The following is a 16,929-nucleotide window of genomic DNA, read 5'->3' as shown; positions in this document are numbered from 1 at the left end:
GGGATTTTGATTATATCTATATATATATATATATATAAATGAGATGAATTTGGGCTAGGTGGCATTTATATTTGACCATCTTGGCTAATGTGGCAATTTAGTTTAGGAGGGAAATCACATTTTGGTTCTAAATACACACAATCTTTCTTTGGACGCGGGATCCGTTTGAGTTCGGGTCATCCTATACCGTGAATTCGGATCTATATAAAAGGCACTATCACAATTATTCTGTAAACCCTAGCCACCTCTCCTTCATCGCTCAATTGGAGAAGCCGTCTCTTCTCACCGATTCGTCAGCTGATGATGGTGGTGTTTAGGGTTGGAGAAACGACGATGGTGGTGAGCAGTGGTAAGTTTTTATTCATCAGGTATTTTATTATTTGATTTTTTTAGATCGGAGAAATAGTTAGGGTTCTTCTACTTTTTCAATCTTCGTCTAGGTTATAGATTATCTGTTTGCAATAATACCTAATTCGATTTCATCTTTTGCGACAAACAATCTTTTAGATATCTTCGTCATCTTTAATTGGGTTTGATTCGAATGGGTTTAATTTCATAGACAAACAATCTGATTAGAATGCTAGGTTTTGTTTGATTGGGTCTGATTCGATTTCATCTTTTGGTATAAACAACCCTAGCATTTGATATGTGTTTCCTTCATCTTCAATTTCACACAATTGTTCTTCCTAAAATCATCTGTCATCATCTCCAAGGTACAGCCTTTCTCCTTATTGTTTGTATGTTTGTGTTTTTTGTATGTGATGTATTTTTAATCGCATAAAGTTACTAAATTAGCATATTTTAGTGAGTTTTTTGGTTGGCGTTTGTGATGATTTGGCAACGGCTCATTTAGAGAGATCTTTCCAGGTATATATTATGATAATTTAGGTTATGTGTTTAAGAATTGGTAATTGATATGATTTTTGTTTGCTTTACAGCCTGTTAGGTTAAGCAATAACATGGTCTGTGTTAGTGGTCTTTTAAACCGCAACATGGATTAACTACAAGGGGTTGTGTTTCTTTATGCTACAATAATGTATTAACGGAAGTGGCTGTGTAATTGCCATGATATACTAACGATATTACTTTTAATGTATTCATATTATAAAGAAGAGCCATGTGATCCTTTGAGTTTGCTCCATAATAGAACTAGAATGCCAGGTATTGGGATTGCTTCTCATTCTAATAAGTAAGTATCATCTATGTCTTTTGGTTTATTTCTTCAGGCTGCTCCCATGCCACAATCAGGGGCCTAAAAGTCGTCTGCAGCAGATGCCGCTGACATGGATCTAACGGTATAATCCTTCTCTTCGTTAGTTTATATTATATGGTTAGACGTGTGTTAAAATGTTCTCTGTTTGTCATTGTCAGCCTGAGCTCATATCCTTTATAAAAGATGGCATATGTTGTTTGTTGAAAACTGCAAAGATTTGCCCATGTTGTTCACTACATCTACATGTAGTGGTTAAAATGTATTTATACTGCATCCAACCTCCTAAATCAATGTAGACACTACCTATTTCTGATTTATAAGAAGGTAAAAATCTGGACAAAAAATTCGACTCATCCCGGCTCAGTCTGTTTCAAATAGTAAAGAAAAAAAATACCTGTTTTGACCCTTGGGTTCCCATTTTCTCATATCCAACTATTTGATTATTCTTACAAAGATAATTACATTATGGTCAAACCATGGATTTGAGTTTAGATACATGGATTTATTTGTTCATACAGTTGTCTTTATTTTTATTTTTCTCTCTGTTTATTTTATTTCAGGTGCTATATGCATTTGTCTACCTCCCGAAAGCCTTCAAGCAACTACCGTTTAAACAACTCCCAGAGTATCATAATTGTGGTATGTGTTGGTTTTCCATGGCCCTTTCTTCCAAAGATTGAGTAATGTAGTTTGACTTTTGAGTAGGATACTCACTTATATACCAATTTCAAGTTATCATAGATGTTTTTTGTGATTAACCTAACATGTTCTTATGTGCAGTATGTTTGTTTAACGTAGGTTTCTTTTTAAATTAAGTTTTCCAACCCATCAAGTTCACGGGTTCAGTAATGATGCAAGTTATGTTATCTCGGGTAGTGATGATAGTATGATACCAATCTTCGGACTTTGGATGGCTAAAGCATCCGAGCAACTGGGTGTTGTAAGTTTTATTTTGTTATTTTTTTTCCTGTTCAGTTGCTAATTTCTATAAAGCTTATTAAGCCATTGATTGATTCCTTTTCTATTTAATAAAGTTGTCATGTGTTGAGGTGATAAAAATCATAAAATAGATGGGTCTGCCTGTTTTGGTTATCGGTTAATAATGTAGTTTTTTATATGATTTGCCTCAAAACTATATCCTATATGGTTATTATATTATTTCAGTTAAGTTATAACCAGTTCTATGCATTAGGAAAACAATTTGGTTGACTCTGGACCCGTACCTGTTTGACCACTTTCTTTTTTAGCTACTCTTATAACCTATTTAACTATCTAAATTCATAAGATCTAATTGGATCGACATAGTTTTGTTGTGGTGCTAATGGTGCTATATGCAGACTCTACCACGAGTATATGGAGGCTGTGAAGAATCGCTACAAGCACCTTCATGAGGTCAAACGTAAATTCAGGTATTAAAACAACCTAATGATTGATTTCTTCTATAGACCTAAAACAACTGTGTTGGGTAAAGGGTCAAAGTTTGACTATAACTAATTTATGTAAAATATAATTACAATATTAAAGAATCCAGTAAGTTAGAATCCAGTAAGTTAGAATCCAGTAAGTTTTAGTACAAGGTCTCTGTACAAGAATTTGAAAGATAATATTTTAAAGAATCCAGTAACTTTTAGTTAAAAGATTTTAATTCTGCATGGTGTTATTTGAAATCTGAAGTTGTAGTTGCTTTTCAATTATTATTTGTTTACTTGAAATTCGGAGTTTAGTTAGTTAGAAATCACTAGGAGTTGGCTGAGATTAACAAGCTACAATTAGTCTTGCAATTTGTTTCCTTATCTTCTAATGCGGACAGGTTGGTATAGGCCTTATAGAGTTCTGGGTTGTTTTCGATTTAAATAAGAATTCTGGATTTTAATCATGTTCAAAGAAACAAGCATTATTTTGGAACAATTTGGTTCCGAAAAAATATGGTCGCGAGGCCATGGTTTTGGTTAGAAGGCACATCGGTATCCAAGAATACTTGCTGTCCGTTATGTGGTGATGCCAGTGAATCAACGGAACATGTGGTTACGACCTTTCAATTGGATTATGCTTTTGTGAATTGTATTATAAATAATAATAATAATAATAATAATAATAATAATAATAATAATAATAATAATAATAATAATAATAATAGTCAATTTTTTAGCTGGCCTTATGACTATTCATAAGTAAAAGAATAAACGGTTCAAATTTTCAACCTTTTACAAAAAGAATAAGAATGATACAAGTTGGTTGGTTGCTATATCCTGTTTGTCTACAATGATTGTACTTTCGTCATTGTATATTTTCTTATTATTATTGTTGTTGTGAATGTTGAAACCACAGGTACATTTTTTGACTGGTGGTAAGCTTAACAATGAGTTTTATATGGATGCGCAAGGACAAGAACAAACCGCTTAGGTGGAATACATGTATGTTTTTATTCCGTGAAGGGGTGGTGAGCCTGCAAGTACAGCATTACCGATATTTATTCTTATATGCAAGGCACTATATATAATGGATATATCATAAACATGAAATAGGCTTCAAACCAACATCGACAATTAGCATACACCTAATCTTTAACCTGCTTTATATTGTCATTTTACTGAATATGGTTGTGTAAACGGGCTGATTTGGGTTATCATATTGCTAATGGGTCAAATGTGTAAAATTATTTATTTAAAGGAAATGGGTCAAATTGATATCTTATATGTATGTTCTAACGTGATGCAGCGAGAGAAAACACAATGACCAGAGCCAAAAAGGCAACATCACTTATAGCTTATAGCTGACATGATTCATGTGTCTTCCCAATAGGTTTGCACCTAAATCCATAAACTTTTTGTTATATATATGTTTCACGTTAAGACTTCATGTTGATAGATGGTTGTGGTGGTGCAGTCGTGCCCATGGTAGAACCATTAGTACTCATCACTATTTGATTCTAGCAACAATTTAAAACAGAAATCAACCTGCATTTTGATTGAAGTTAGGGACCAACAAAATAATTGGTGATCTGCTATGGTTAATTACTTTGCAGAGTCATGATGTGTTGTCATGTGAGTTCATGTCTTGTATGTACTTTAAATCAATCTTTACATTTAGTTTTTTTGTATTGTTAACGTAATTTTGTTAGCTGCTTTGTAGATGAAGCTAAGAGAAAATTCATAGCTGATATGGGTCGACTTTCAACAATTCAAGAATCGAGCACCGCGATACGAATCAAATATGAAGTTATATTACATAACAGGGAGTAAGTATGATGAAGTTGTTATTTCAACCTATTTACTCAAATGGGTCGATTTTAAATTTGTTTTTAAAGGTGTGTAGGGATGTTTACGGTTCGATTTAAAACAGTTAAACCAGTCGTCGATCCAGTTTCATGGTTGGTTTTATTTTTAGTTTTCGGTCGGTCGGTTTCAAACCATATTGAACGGTTTGGTTTGCGGTTTACACCGGAAACAGACCGTATAAAACCGGACAAGACCATTAGATATAGATATACTATTATTTTAAAAATATTTCATACATATGGAGATGTAATACGAAATCAAACCATATTGAGACAAAGACAGTAAAATACTAAGTGCCTAATTTTTAAATGTGTCATTTGGGTTTGTCATGGATCAGTAAAATGATTTAAAATTCGAATCGGCTAAATCGATGAAAATCAAAAACACCGGCCCCTAATATTTATCAATTGTTGTATCAGTATATCCTAATCTTTCCTAAATGTTTGTTTCCCCTGTAACTGATCTTTGATTTATTGGCTTCTAGCATGTGTATGTTTGTTGAAGACACTTAAAAGTGTTACCATATTCGTCACAAGAGATCTATCCGCTGACCTAGGAGGTGGCCAAGGATGTATTTACTCTATAAATTCTATCGTTCTAACAAAAATGATGATGAATGTTAAATGTGAAACCAAACCGGTTGTATATTTATTATGGAGACTTACATTGATCCTGATTTTCGACATAAACCGTCATACTAGATCGGAACCAAACTGTAAGTATTGGTGGTTTTCCCTTTCAATGGTTCGGTTTCGGGTTTTGTTGATAAAAAAACCATTAATAATAGTTTGGCTTGCGGTTTGACCTAAAACCATCAAAACCGCACTGTGAACACCCCTAAGGGTGTGCATGGAGTGGTTTTGGCTCCTTTGGGTATCTCAAAACCAACCAAAAACCGAATTCTTTATTTCGGTTTTTTAAATTGTCCGGGTGACGGGTTTTGGAGTTGTATCGAAGGTAAGGGTATGTGATTAAAGTTATTGGTTCTTAGAGTTGTATCGAAAGGTATGTGCTTAAAGTTTTGATCTTTCATAGTTTTAATTAATGTCCAGGTGACGAGTTTTAGAGATGTATAGAAGGGCAGGTGATTAAAGTTTCGATCTTTCATTGTTATAATTTTTGGGTGACGGGTTTTTAGAGCTATATCAAAGGGTGTGTGATTAAAGTTTTGATATTTTGTACTCTTAAAGTTTTTACATTACCCATTATTTTAAAGGTGAGGTTTTACATTTGTTGCTTGATAAGGACAATTTGTTCCATTGGGTTAGTGATCCTGTAATTTTAGTTTAATTTTTTACCAGTTATATGAAGTTTATTGTTTGTATTTTGATATGATTAATGGCCAAGTGTTGTATGTTAAGATTTTGTTTATCTTTTTCATTCGCATGTACACGGGTTCTTTCACTGCCTATCAAAGCCATGTGCTTTTTTGGCCTCTTAAGGGTCGTTATAATAAACTATAAGTGTATTTTAACTTACCATTCGTAATGAAATTACAAAGTTTTGTACAGGGGTTGACGGGAAGAGATGATTTAAGAATGAAGACGAGGGGAACATGAAGCTTTGAGTTTGGTTCCTTCAAGGCTTGCTGGAAGTAGATTTCAACTTTTTAGTGGTAAGTTTCTGAATTCAATTAGTAAGTTTTGATATTAAATATTGGATGCGGGAATTAGAATACGGTGGTGGGTGCTTAAGATTTTAGACGGTTTTACAATTTTAAGGAGAGGTGCTTGAGAAAACTTTTTGATGAGGAGAAGCAAACCTGTTGTGGGTTTGTTTTATTGTTCTCAATTATTAGCAAACTACGAGGGCACAAGTCAATAGAGGAACATATATTTATGTTATCTAGCATTCATTAAGGAAAGTATATATTAGTTTTTTTTTTGTTTTAGATACAATATATTTTGTTCATTGTTGAAGACTGATTGGATTCTTAGGAAATAAACTGTTTTCACACGGGTCAAAATGACCTGTATGTTATACAGGGCAAAATAATATCAAATTTATGGAATTATTTTGTATGTAATTGTTGAGTTGTAGGAAGTCAATGGCTCAAACTAATGAATCAAGTCAACAAAGCATCCATATGCAAAAATGAGTTTTTCTTACTTTATATAGTTGTTGAATCAACATATATGTGAAATGTGTGACGAATGTGTTCAAGTGAGTATTGGTGTTGTAGATAATAAATCTTATGTATTATGTTGAGTTGTACCAATGAGTGGGGATGCATTCTAACAATTGAGTTGACTCCAATATATTAAAACAACTTTTGTACTTGCATTTGTATTATGGTGTTAAGCGGTTCAAATTTACTATAGGTGAACTTTAATCATATAATGTGAATAAACTTTGTTGATGTTAATTGTTAATGTAACATTAATTGTTTAGGTATGCAGTAACTTATTTGTTTGTTAATTATTTCAGACATTCTCTCTTTCAATTTGTAAGTCATGGATTTGACATTATTTCTCCCTAAAATCACTGTTTTGATTGAACAGGAACACATAATTAGTTTTATTCATGTAAAAAGAAAAATTACAAGAACAATGCTTAATATGTTGGAACAAAAAGAAAGTTGGTGATACAATCTTAGATAAACTCACTCCTTTATTTCTTTTTTTTAAGTTGTAGGTGGTAGGCTCAGCAATTGGAGTGCATTAAAGAAGAATTTTGATAATTGTTCAATTTGTGCATTTAGATACTAATCCAAATTTACCTATTTAATCTTCATGTAAAAATTATATTTTTAATTTACAAGCGTTAAAAAGGAATTAGCTGAACACATGCAATGCTATTCTTAGTAAGATACATCATCGATTAATATCATATTCTTGGTGATAACAAGAGGTGGGATGTTACATTGGTAAAGGCAACACTTTGGTAAAGAAATTTGTCATTTAAAAAAAAACAAGAGGGCCCAAGTTCGAATCTAATCCAAACGGGTTTAGTCGTAGTGGGCTTTTGGGCGACCTTTTGATAGTGGGCTTGGGCTACTCATTTATATATAATTTTTTATTTCAGTATATTTTTATACGTTTATGTAATGTGTTACTTTGTTTGTATTTACATTATTTATACACTTTGTGATTGTGCAGATTAAATTTCCGACCCGCGAAGTTCGCGGGTGATAACCTAGTTGTTTAATAAATGCAATTTACAAATGACGAAAATACCCTTATATCAATTATTTTGAAAGGAAGTTATAGTATTATAATTACAATCTTGGCATCGTTTAAAAATCTCTAGATAATGTAATCCAATGGCCTAGATTAGTTCACACAGTTCACTCTTAAACTAGTGGCCACTATAGAACCCTACCCTACGTGTGTGTATATATATATATAGGAGAAGGATCTATTAGGAACCACTCTTTATTGCGAGAATCGCGAGAACCAAGTGTGAACACAACCAAAAAATACCTAAAAAAATAAAAATAAAAAAACACTAAAAAATTTTTACTACTTTTTATAAAAAAAATCGTTATGTTTCGTCACAAAAAAAAAAAAAATTGAGTAACAATCATCCATACACATGTGCATATGTATCATTTCTTTGACAAATTCCGTAATACATTACTAATATCAGACAATTGCACTTTCATTTACACTACCATTCATAATACACTACTTTTTACATTAATAATATTAGAAATGCACATGTGCATCTATATGTATGAACTTACTATAACATTAAAACCACTAGAAATGCACGCATCTATATGTATGAACATGTTATAACGTGTTTTGGTACACCACTTTGAATACACTTTCCTTTCATCTATCATACCATCCATAATACACTACCATTACCTCCTACCATCCGTAATACAATACCATTGCCTCCTACCATCCATAATACTATATTATTACCAATATTTCACTTTATTACATGTACATCAACACCCTTTATACCATCCAAACAACATATTACATCATAAAGGGACAAATATAATCAAATCATCAACCACTAGATATAAGTAACCAAAACTCATGTATATGGGCCTACTTCATCATTTAAAATCACAAACGTTTTGTACCAAAACACGTTATATGATGGTTATACATAATGATGCACATGTGCATTCTTATTATTGGTAATGTAAAAAGTAGTGTATTGCGGATTGTAATGTAAATAAAAGCGCATTTTTCTACTACTAGTAATATATTACAAAATTTGTCCAAGAAATGATACATATGAACATGTGCATCCATAACTGTTACTCGAAAAAAACAAGTTTTTTTTGGTAACGAAATATAGCGATTTTTATTAGAAAAATATTAAAAAAAGTAGTGTGTTTTTTGGATTTTTTTAGGTACCTTTTTTGTTCACATTGGCTCTCGCCGTTCTCGCAATAAGGGTGGTTCTCAAATGAACCTTACCCTGTGTGTGTCTATATATATAGTGGAGAGTTCAACTGAGAAGAAATTTTTTGTAAGAATAATAAAGAAGAAATTTCAAGCAATAAGAATGATTCATTTTACTTCATTTAATTTTTATATTTAATATTAGTGTAAGGGTATATTGATAAACTAAGATGGATCATTAATTGGTAGTCTTCCGTTTTAATAGCTAACTACATTAAATGTGTAACTTATTTAAAAAAAAACATATTTTTCAAAAAAAGAAAAAATATATAATTTAATGTGTAGCATAAATTACGAGGTGTGTAGGATGAACTACTCGTTGTTTTTGATAAATGTCAATATGTGTAGGATAAATTTCAAAATGTGTAGGATAAATTTTGATGTGTGTAAGCAAAAATTTATGTGTGGAGGATAATAGTGTTTAAGACTAACTAATTAGTCAAAGATAATAATAAATGAGTTGAGGGAAAAACTATTTAATGTTTTACATTTGTACCTTTTGTTCTTTTTCTTCTTAATTTAATTTTCATCTCAAATGAACAACATATATATATATATATGTATATATATATATATGTATAGTTGGTACCATTTACCAACTGCTATTTTACCCTCACCATATCCGAGTACTACAACTCGGCTCCTTTGTTTGATCCAACTACTCGAAGGGGAGAGAAAGGTATGGTGTACTCCTTTACCCGATCCCATATGGACGCTACCACCGCGGGGTATCCGGGTTTCCCATGTCACACTCGTTCATTAGCGGAAGCGCGCGGTGTGAACTTGATTAGGGTTCATTGCATACGATAATAGTAAACAACTACATGATTAAAACATATGATGTTCATGTATTGACATAAGTTAAAAGATACACACTATCTATACTACTTTAATAAGCATATAGGAAGGGCAAGAATGGTCATTTGCCATTGTACAACCATTTTAAGCACATTATACAACCATTTAAGCATAAATGTGTTGAAAACACCTTCAATACACAATGTACAACTCTTAAAACACCAACAAACACAAATAATTTACCCTGGTTCACCTTCAGCCGTCCGTTTCTCTTAATTTTTCACACGGATCGCGATCTCAGCCGTTCACTTCACTTCACACGGATCAACTTTTCAATTCGTTTCTCTCTCACAACTCACAAAACAATCAGACCTTCTCTCTCTCGGCGCGACTCAAGAAAACCATGCCTGCTAGATCTATCACCAGATCCGTTTCATGACCAGATCTATGAGCCACCGCCTATTCCCCTCCGCCTTGTTACGCTGCTTCAATCGTGGCTTCCCCTTCATTCCAGGTATCATACTTCTCTAATTTGTCCTTTTATTCAGAAATCGTCAACCTAAAATCAAAGCTTTGATCTTGATTTTGTTTTTGTTTTTAGGGCTTTGCTGATGTAAGTAACCATTGAGTCAAGATCAATCGGTGATGATTGTACCAGTTGATTTGATTGAAGGGTCGAAACTGAATCACCTTTCATGGTTCATTTCCCCCTTTTTGCCCTAACTCTGTTGCTTAATTAGTGTTTCTGTTGTTTATTTTATTTTATTTTATTTTATTGTCATTACGAGTGGATATAGTTTCAATTCTAAGTTCATCGAGTCAATTTGTTGTTTGAAATTAGGGACTTCAAACTTACATTCTGTTGATGGTTGATTAATTTTCGTTTTTGATGTATAGGGATTTGAAACTCTATGGAATTGTTACAATCAGAAGCATCAAGCCCAAAGTCCTCAGCGAAAATTACATCAGATTTGTTAAGTCAACATACTTGGTGTCGTCGCTGACCCTAATTTGAAACAGTTTCATGGGTTTTTGTTTGTAAAGGTATAAATATTTAGTATTGCACCATTTACCATGATTCTGACTAATTTGGGCTTTGATTTGAAGCCCTTTATTTATAAGTTTGCATTTTGATTTTGGATTTTGGATCTATTTGCTTGTTTTTCTCGAATTTGTCATGACTGAAAGGTAAACCCTAAGTTAGTGATTTCAAAAGTTGAAGCTTGGTGGTTTAATTTGATGGGTTGGTGTTAAGCTTGGCAGACGAATGCTGAGTTTGATACTAATCAATGAGCAGGTCACATGCTGAGTTTCATTATTTTGATACACTATTTTTCTACGTGTTTTGACTGAAGTAACCACCGTTTATAGCTGCAGATATTTTCGGATCTGAAGTATGATAGGCCAAACGAATTGATGGATCGGAAAATTTCTAATGAGATAGAAGCGATTGCGGCTGCTTATCATATTTTTAGAAATGTTGCTCAGCCTGGTTTCATGTAAGAACGTTTATATCGACAAGTTCTTTAAGTATGCTTCATTTGTTGGTGATTAACTCATTTTTAATTAATGTTATATGTTTACAATGTAGGTACATTGAAGATATGGATTTAAGGAGATTTATGACCATTTGGCGCTGGTTCAGTTTTTTTTTTAATCTTTTGCATTTAATTGATGGACTATTTGTTATTTGACAGTTGATAGTTGAAGAGATGAATATCTTAACGACGGTTTTCTTGAGATATGACAACGAGAAGATATATAATCCGAATTCGGTTTTGTATACAAAGCCCATTAGAAATTTCTATAGAAGTGCAGATATGTCAGATGGTGTCGAATTCTCTATTGACTTTACAACACCTATTGAGAAGATTGGGCTATTAAAAGACAAGATGAAAAAGTAAGTTATAAAACATTTGAAGAGCTGAAGATCAAATACAATCTTCGTCCCCAAGACATTCATTTGCATAAACCAGAAACTACAAGCGGGCCCACCAAATAATTACACAACCTTATGTTTAAAGGTCTCATCTTTCTTGCTATGCATGATATAGAAAACCATAACTAGAACCATATTCATCAGCAGTTTGACAATGACAATCCATATATGACTACATTTTTATCTATATACTTTGTCAAATTGACAAATTTTTCGTTCGGAATTTTTATCTATATGCTTGATCATATTTAATAAGCATCATCAATGTTAACATTGAGGATGACTCAATGAGAAAGATAATGAAATACGAGTCAATAAAATTACTACTTTTAGAGGTGGTAATTTTGACCCCTTCACTTATAAATGTTTATGGGTCAAATGGGTAAAGTCATTGAAAAGAGCTAAAAGATAAATGAGTTAAAATTCATTTCAAGCGTATTATGACCTAGAAAATGGTTCTTTATTAAGTGTTTAGATTATTTTTGAAATGATGTAAATGTCATGATCATATTTAATATGCTAACTATTTATTAAAAAACTTGAGCATTTCTTGATGGAAAGTGTTTTGGATTATCTCAAGCTGGCCCATTTTGACAAACGACCCACCCATTTTGCGACCTCTTCAACTTTTACTAACATTATGTTCCTTTTTAATCGGATTGTTACAGGTCTCCTGATCCGGTTACCGGGACTAGAAACCAGTCTTTTACGGATACTGTTAGAGTTATTCTAGGTACCAAGATTTCATCAAATATTTAAGTTTCTATGTGTTTGTAAGTATTAAGTTATGACAGTGTGTTTTTCAGGCAGAAAACACGCCTGGATATGTGGTTTGCTTCAGTATGTGAGTTTTTATGGAACTGCGGTTGCTTATGTTGTAACAACTTTGACTTATATGAGGTAGTTTAACCCACTGATTAAGGTTACTAATTAATGGGTTCCAAATATTGTTTCATGATGACTGGTGGTTTTCGATAATCCTTCAGGGCGATTTTGAAAGCCAACTGTTAACATAAAGAAGGGCGTGATGGCGATTGCGAATACGGTGGCAACACTTATATGTTGTTGTTTGGAGTAGTGCAGATTTTAATGTCACAAATACTGGATTTCCATAGCATGGTTTTGGTGTCTGTTGTTGCGGCCATAATGTCCTTTTGTTACTTCTCTATTGGTTTGGGACTCGGTTCCGCTCAAGTAATTGGTACAAACCCTTTTATGTTTCTATCCCCCACTCCGGTTTTCGGTAGGGGTTTGGCGTTTTGAAAGTGACTTAAAAGTGGAGAAAACGCCAAACACCCTCTAAGAATTCCCTGTGATCTGATCATTTGAAAACACCGCAGAGAATGGTAAGATTGCTGGGAGCATTACAGGATACCCGGCTGTTAGTGTAGCTTATAAGTTATGGCTAACTTTTCAAGCACTTGGAGACATAGCATTCGCGTATCCATATGAGCTTATTCTTTTGGAAATTCAGGTTAATAATTCGTTATTGGTTAAGTTTAAGATCAGTTACTTTTTAATTGTGTCATACACATTCGTAAGATAAAATTTTTGGTGTAATATAGGATACTGTGAAGTCACCACCAGCGGAAAACAAGGTGACAAAACACGCTTCAGCAATAGCGATTCTTGCGACAAGTTTTTTCTACCTTGGATGCGGATGTTTAGGGTATGCTGCATTTGGGAATGATACACCGGGAAACCTCTTGACCGGCTTCGGGTTTTATGAACCTTATTGGCACGTCGCCTTTGCTAACGCCTGCATTATAATGCATCTAATATGAGGATATCAAGTAAACCTTCTATACTTCACATAAACAAGTCACTCTTTGACTATTAAGGACAAATTGATGACTTTCAAGTTGAAATTGATACAGGTTTAACAAAGATCTTATTGATAAATATTTTCTTCAAAAAGTCAAACTGTCTTTTACTATATAACTTTCCAGGTCAAAGTTACAAACTTTCATACTGAAATTCAAATGGGTTTTATCAAACTTTCCTGACCAAAATTGTCTTTACATATTTTTCTATGTATTGAGATTTTGGGTATTCATTAATACTTTTTTTAAAAGACTATATAAATTATAAATCATCAAATAATGAATTTCCTACTTTTTTTTGTTTGACCTTAAAAGTCAAACTGTTTGTTTGTCAAGAAGAATATTATCAATCATGTCAATACCATGCCTTTTAAGATTGGATTCCACATAGAACCTATCAACTTTCATGGCCATTGCTTTTTAGTTTTAATTAACATTTTATGTGGCTTTAACAAAAGTAATGGAATCTTCATCTTCTTGTTGACCTTAAAAGTCAAATCATTTATAATGGTAAACAATGACTAATGCAATCCTTTTGGATTATAATAAAAGCTATTCAGCCAACCAGTATTTGCATTTGTGGAGAGATGGTTAGTGCAAAAGCTCCCCAGCAGTCAGTTTTTGAAAAGATTCCATGAGATTGTGGGTGTGTTAGGTGCACTAAATCTATGTCCATTGGCTATATATTTTCCAGTAGAAATGTACATAGTGCAAAGAAAGGTGGAAGCATGGAGTCGAAAATGGGTGGTTCTTGAAATATTCAGTGGTGTTCTGATGGTTGTATCAACGGTGGCTTTAGTCGGGTCGGTAGCTGGACTCATAGAAGCAAAGTTGATGTAGTTATTAGGATGGTAACAATGTATTATGCATGGCTTATTTGGTCTTATATGCCGTTAAGAAAAATTGTAGTATTCTAAGAGAATAACTACAGTTTTTGTCTAGACTAATTAAGTAATTATTAGATTTACTTGAATGTAAAAAGGTGTAAACAGATTGCTCTTCAATGAAAGGATTATGGAATGATTGGCTTTATTAATCATATTGGTAATTTTGTGTTATTTGGTGTATTGTTTTGAGATTGGAGTTATTCGGGAACAAGCTGATGCATTTGTCCTGTATTTACAGCTCCCTTTTGTTTTCAACAAAATTAATACTTACAACGTTTACTAGGGTTGTTTTTTTTTTCTTCTTACGAATGCAGGCTATAGGCTGATAAGAATTTAGGGATGTCAATCATCTTGGGTTGAATCGTTAAACAGGAACATGACCCATGTATTTATTTGTGCTAAAAACATCAGTCATAACTAGGGGCGACAATGCTTGACACAACCCAAACATGACACGAACGAAACATGTCTTTGGTCGACTTACACGAAAAGTTCAGAAAAGGGGGCGGTGTTCAGGTTAATCGGTTTTAAAAAAAGTTCGGGTTGATCCGTATAAAAAACAGGTTGACCCATTAACCCTTTTAAGTATTTAGAAAAAAATAAGTTTTCCATTTTACATGGTTAGTCATAATTAACAAATTGGCTAAACATATCTAACAACCTTAAATTTTCTTCGTAGTCACTTCAAAAATTTCAAAAACATTCAAGGCATAGATAGATCACGCCGAATCTACAGTTAAAAAAATGAACAAAGATATATCGCCAAAGAATTGAAAACTAACTTTAAGTTCTATACAATATATCACGAGATGACTAATAAACTAACGCTAAACGAGTATCCTATTGTAAATCGCCACTTCCGCTGCATCGCGCGGGTAAATGGCTAGTAAGTTGTTTAAGTACAAGACAACATAAGTTATAAGTTTTTACAAAAGACTAGTTCGACATAATTTAGAGATATAAGGCTTTGCTTCCTATATCCCATTGAAGATGGGATACATGGAACAAACCCTTCAAAAGGATGACATCATTAACTTGATAACCCCAAACGCTTCTTGAGTACCGACAACACAAAGATCCATTCATTTACCTGAAATGCATGTATGTTTGAAAACATCAACAAAAGTTGAGCGAGTTCATGTGTTTTGAGTGAGTTCCAATTAATTCTTAAAACATTTGAGAGTTCGTATATAACAAAGTGGTATGTAAAGTGTCTATAAACATATCATTAATGCTTTGCAAGGACATTAATATATGTGACGACATAGGAAGCACTCAACCCGATAGATGATTTTAAGTGCCGAGTAGCCTCGACCGAGACACAAAAGCACTCTAAGTGGTCTCACAAGGACTGGAGAGTGGGGCTCGCCCGTAACCGATATATCTACCCTTTTTGTTCCATGGTCCTTAAAATGATTAATGGTGCCTAAGTTAGCGCCTATTCGCACATGATCTAACAGTTCATTCCCTAGCTAAACCATACCATTGAGACATGTACCTCACCCCCGAGAGTTATAAATCCGAAAAAAGTTAAGGGAAAAGTGGGACATGAACTCACAGTATTGCGTCCAGTAATAAGTTCTAGCAACCGTGTTCTATAAGCGTGAGCCAACCTACAAGGGTTCTAACTCATTAGACACGTCGGTCTTTCCTAGACCTTGTACTCGTTGTTCATCTTGAACGTTTATTATTTTTGTTTTGTTTTTTGAACACTTGTGCATTTTTAGTAATATGTTGGCATTTGTTTTATGTGCATGCTTTGATTCGAGGCTTTATACTTGTTCCTCAATTATAATTGTATATCTTTTATAGATATAGGTGTTAAACATATCTATTTTTAACATCGTGAATACGTCGTCGTACGTGCATGACATCGTTGTGAGAGTACACTTCATCAAGTGTATGGGAGTACATCACCATGTACTTGAGTCTTTTATTCATATACGTATACCGTATTTATACGTGTAGGTATATCGTATTTATACGTGTAGGTATACCATATTTATAATGTATTTTTACAATGTATATATATATTTATAGAAATATACATGTATTTTTCATGGGCTTTGTGTCTTTGGGCTTAGTTCATGCATTTTGTCATTGGGCCTAGCCCATGACTTTAAGTTATTGGGCCTAGCCCATGTTATTATTGTATTTGGGCCTAGGACATATTATTTATTATAAGTAGGCTTATTTTAGTGTTTAACGAAATGGGATATTGCCCATGTATTTAGGATATTGGGCCTAGCCCAATATCAATTTTAAGAGCTCAACGTTTTGTATTTTAGCCCAAAATATGTGTTCTTGGATTTGTGATAAATTTTACTAAGTGTGATATAACCTACTAGTAAGCTTTTTAAAATAACCCTTGGTGTTATTCTCATTATTGAACTTTCCGGTTTTTCATTGTCATTGATATATATGAAGTGTCTAAAATGGTTTATTTTTAGGCTTGTCGTAACGTTCGATTAATATATATAGTTTTTGTGTCGAAGTTTTCCGTTTCGCCGACGAAACATAAAGTGTCGTCCGATGTCCGTCGTTCGGGATCCGTCGTCCGATGTCCGCATTTTGTTTCAAGATATCTCATAGGGGTGTGTTTAAAGTGTTAACGAAGGTTTGCG

The 16,929-nt window shown here is 33.3% G+C and overlaps 1 long non-coding RNA gene and 1 pseudogene across 1 annotated transcript; both read left to right on the top strand.

Annotated features, from left to right (window-relative positions):
- The first annotated feature begins 238 nt into the window (after positions 1-238).
- Positions 239-6,389, top strand: LOC110915753. Its single transcript, XR_002579207.2, has 9 exons — positions 239-349; positions 1,227-1,295; positions 1,774-1,852; positions 2,012-2,153; positions 2,551-2,622; positions 3,542-3,627; positions 3,932-4,015; positions 4,163-4,257; positions 4,346-6,389. It is a non-coding gene; the product is annotated as an uncharacterized LOC110915753 (long non-coding RNA).
- Positions 6,390-9,978: 3,589 nt separating this feature from the next.
- LOC110915075 lies at positions 9,979-14,457 on the top strand (annotated as a pseudogene).
- The last annotated feature ends 2,472 nt before the right edge of the window (positions 14,458-16,929 follow it).

This window comes from Helianthus annuus, chromosome 16 (genome assembly GCF_002127325.2).
Source record: "Helianthus annuus cultivar XRQ/B chromosome 16, HanXRQr2.0-SUNRISE, whole genome shotgun sequence".
NCBI lineage: Eukaryota > Viridiplantae > Streptophyta > Magnoliopsida > Asterales > Asteraceae > Helianthus > Helianthus annuus.
This window is presented reverse-complemented; position numbering and strand designations above follow the sequence as displayed.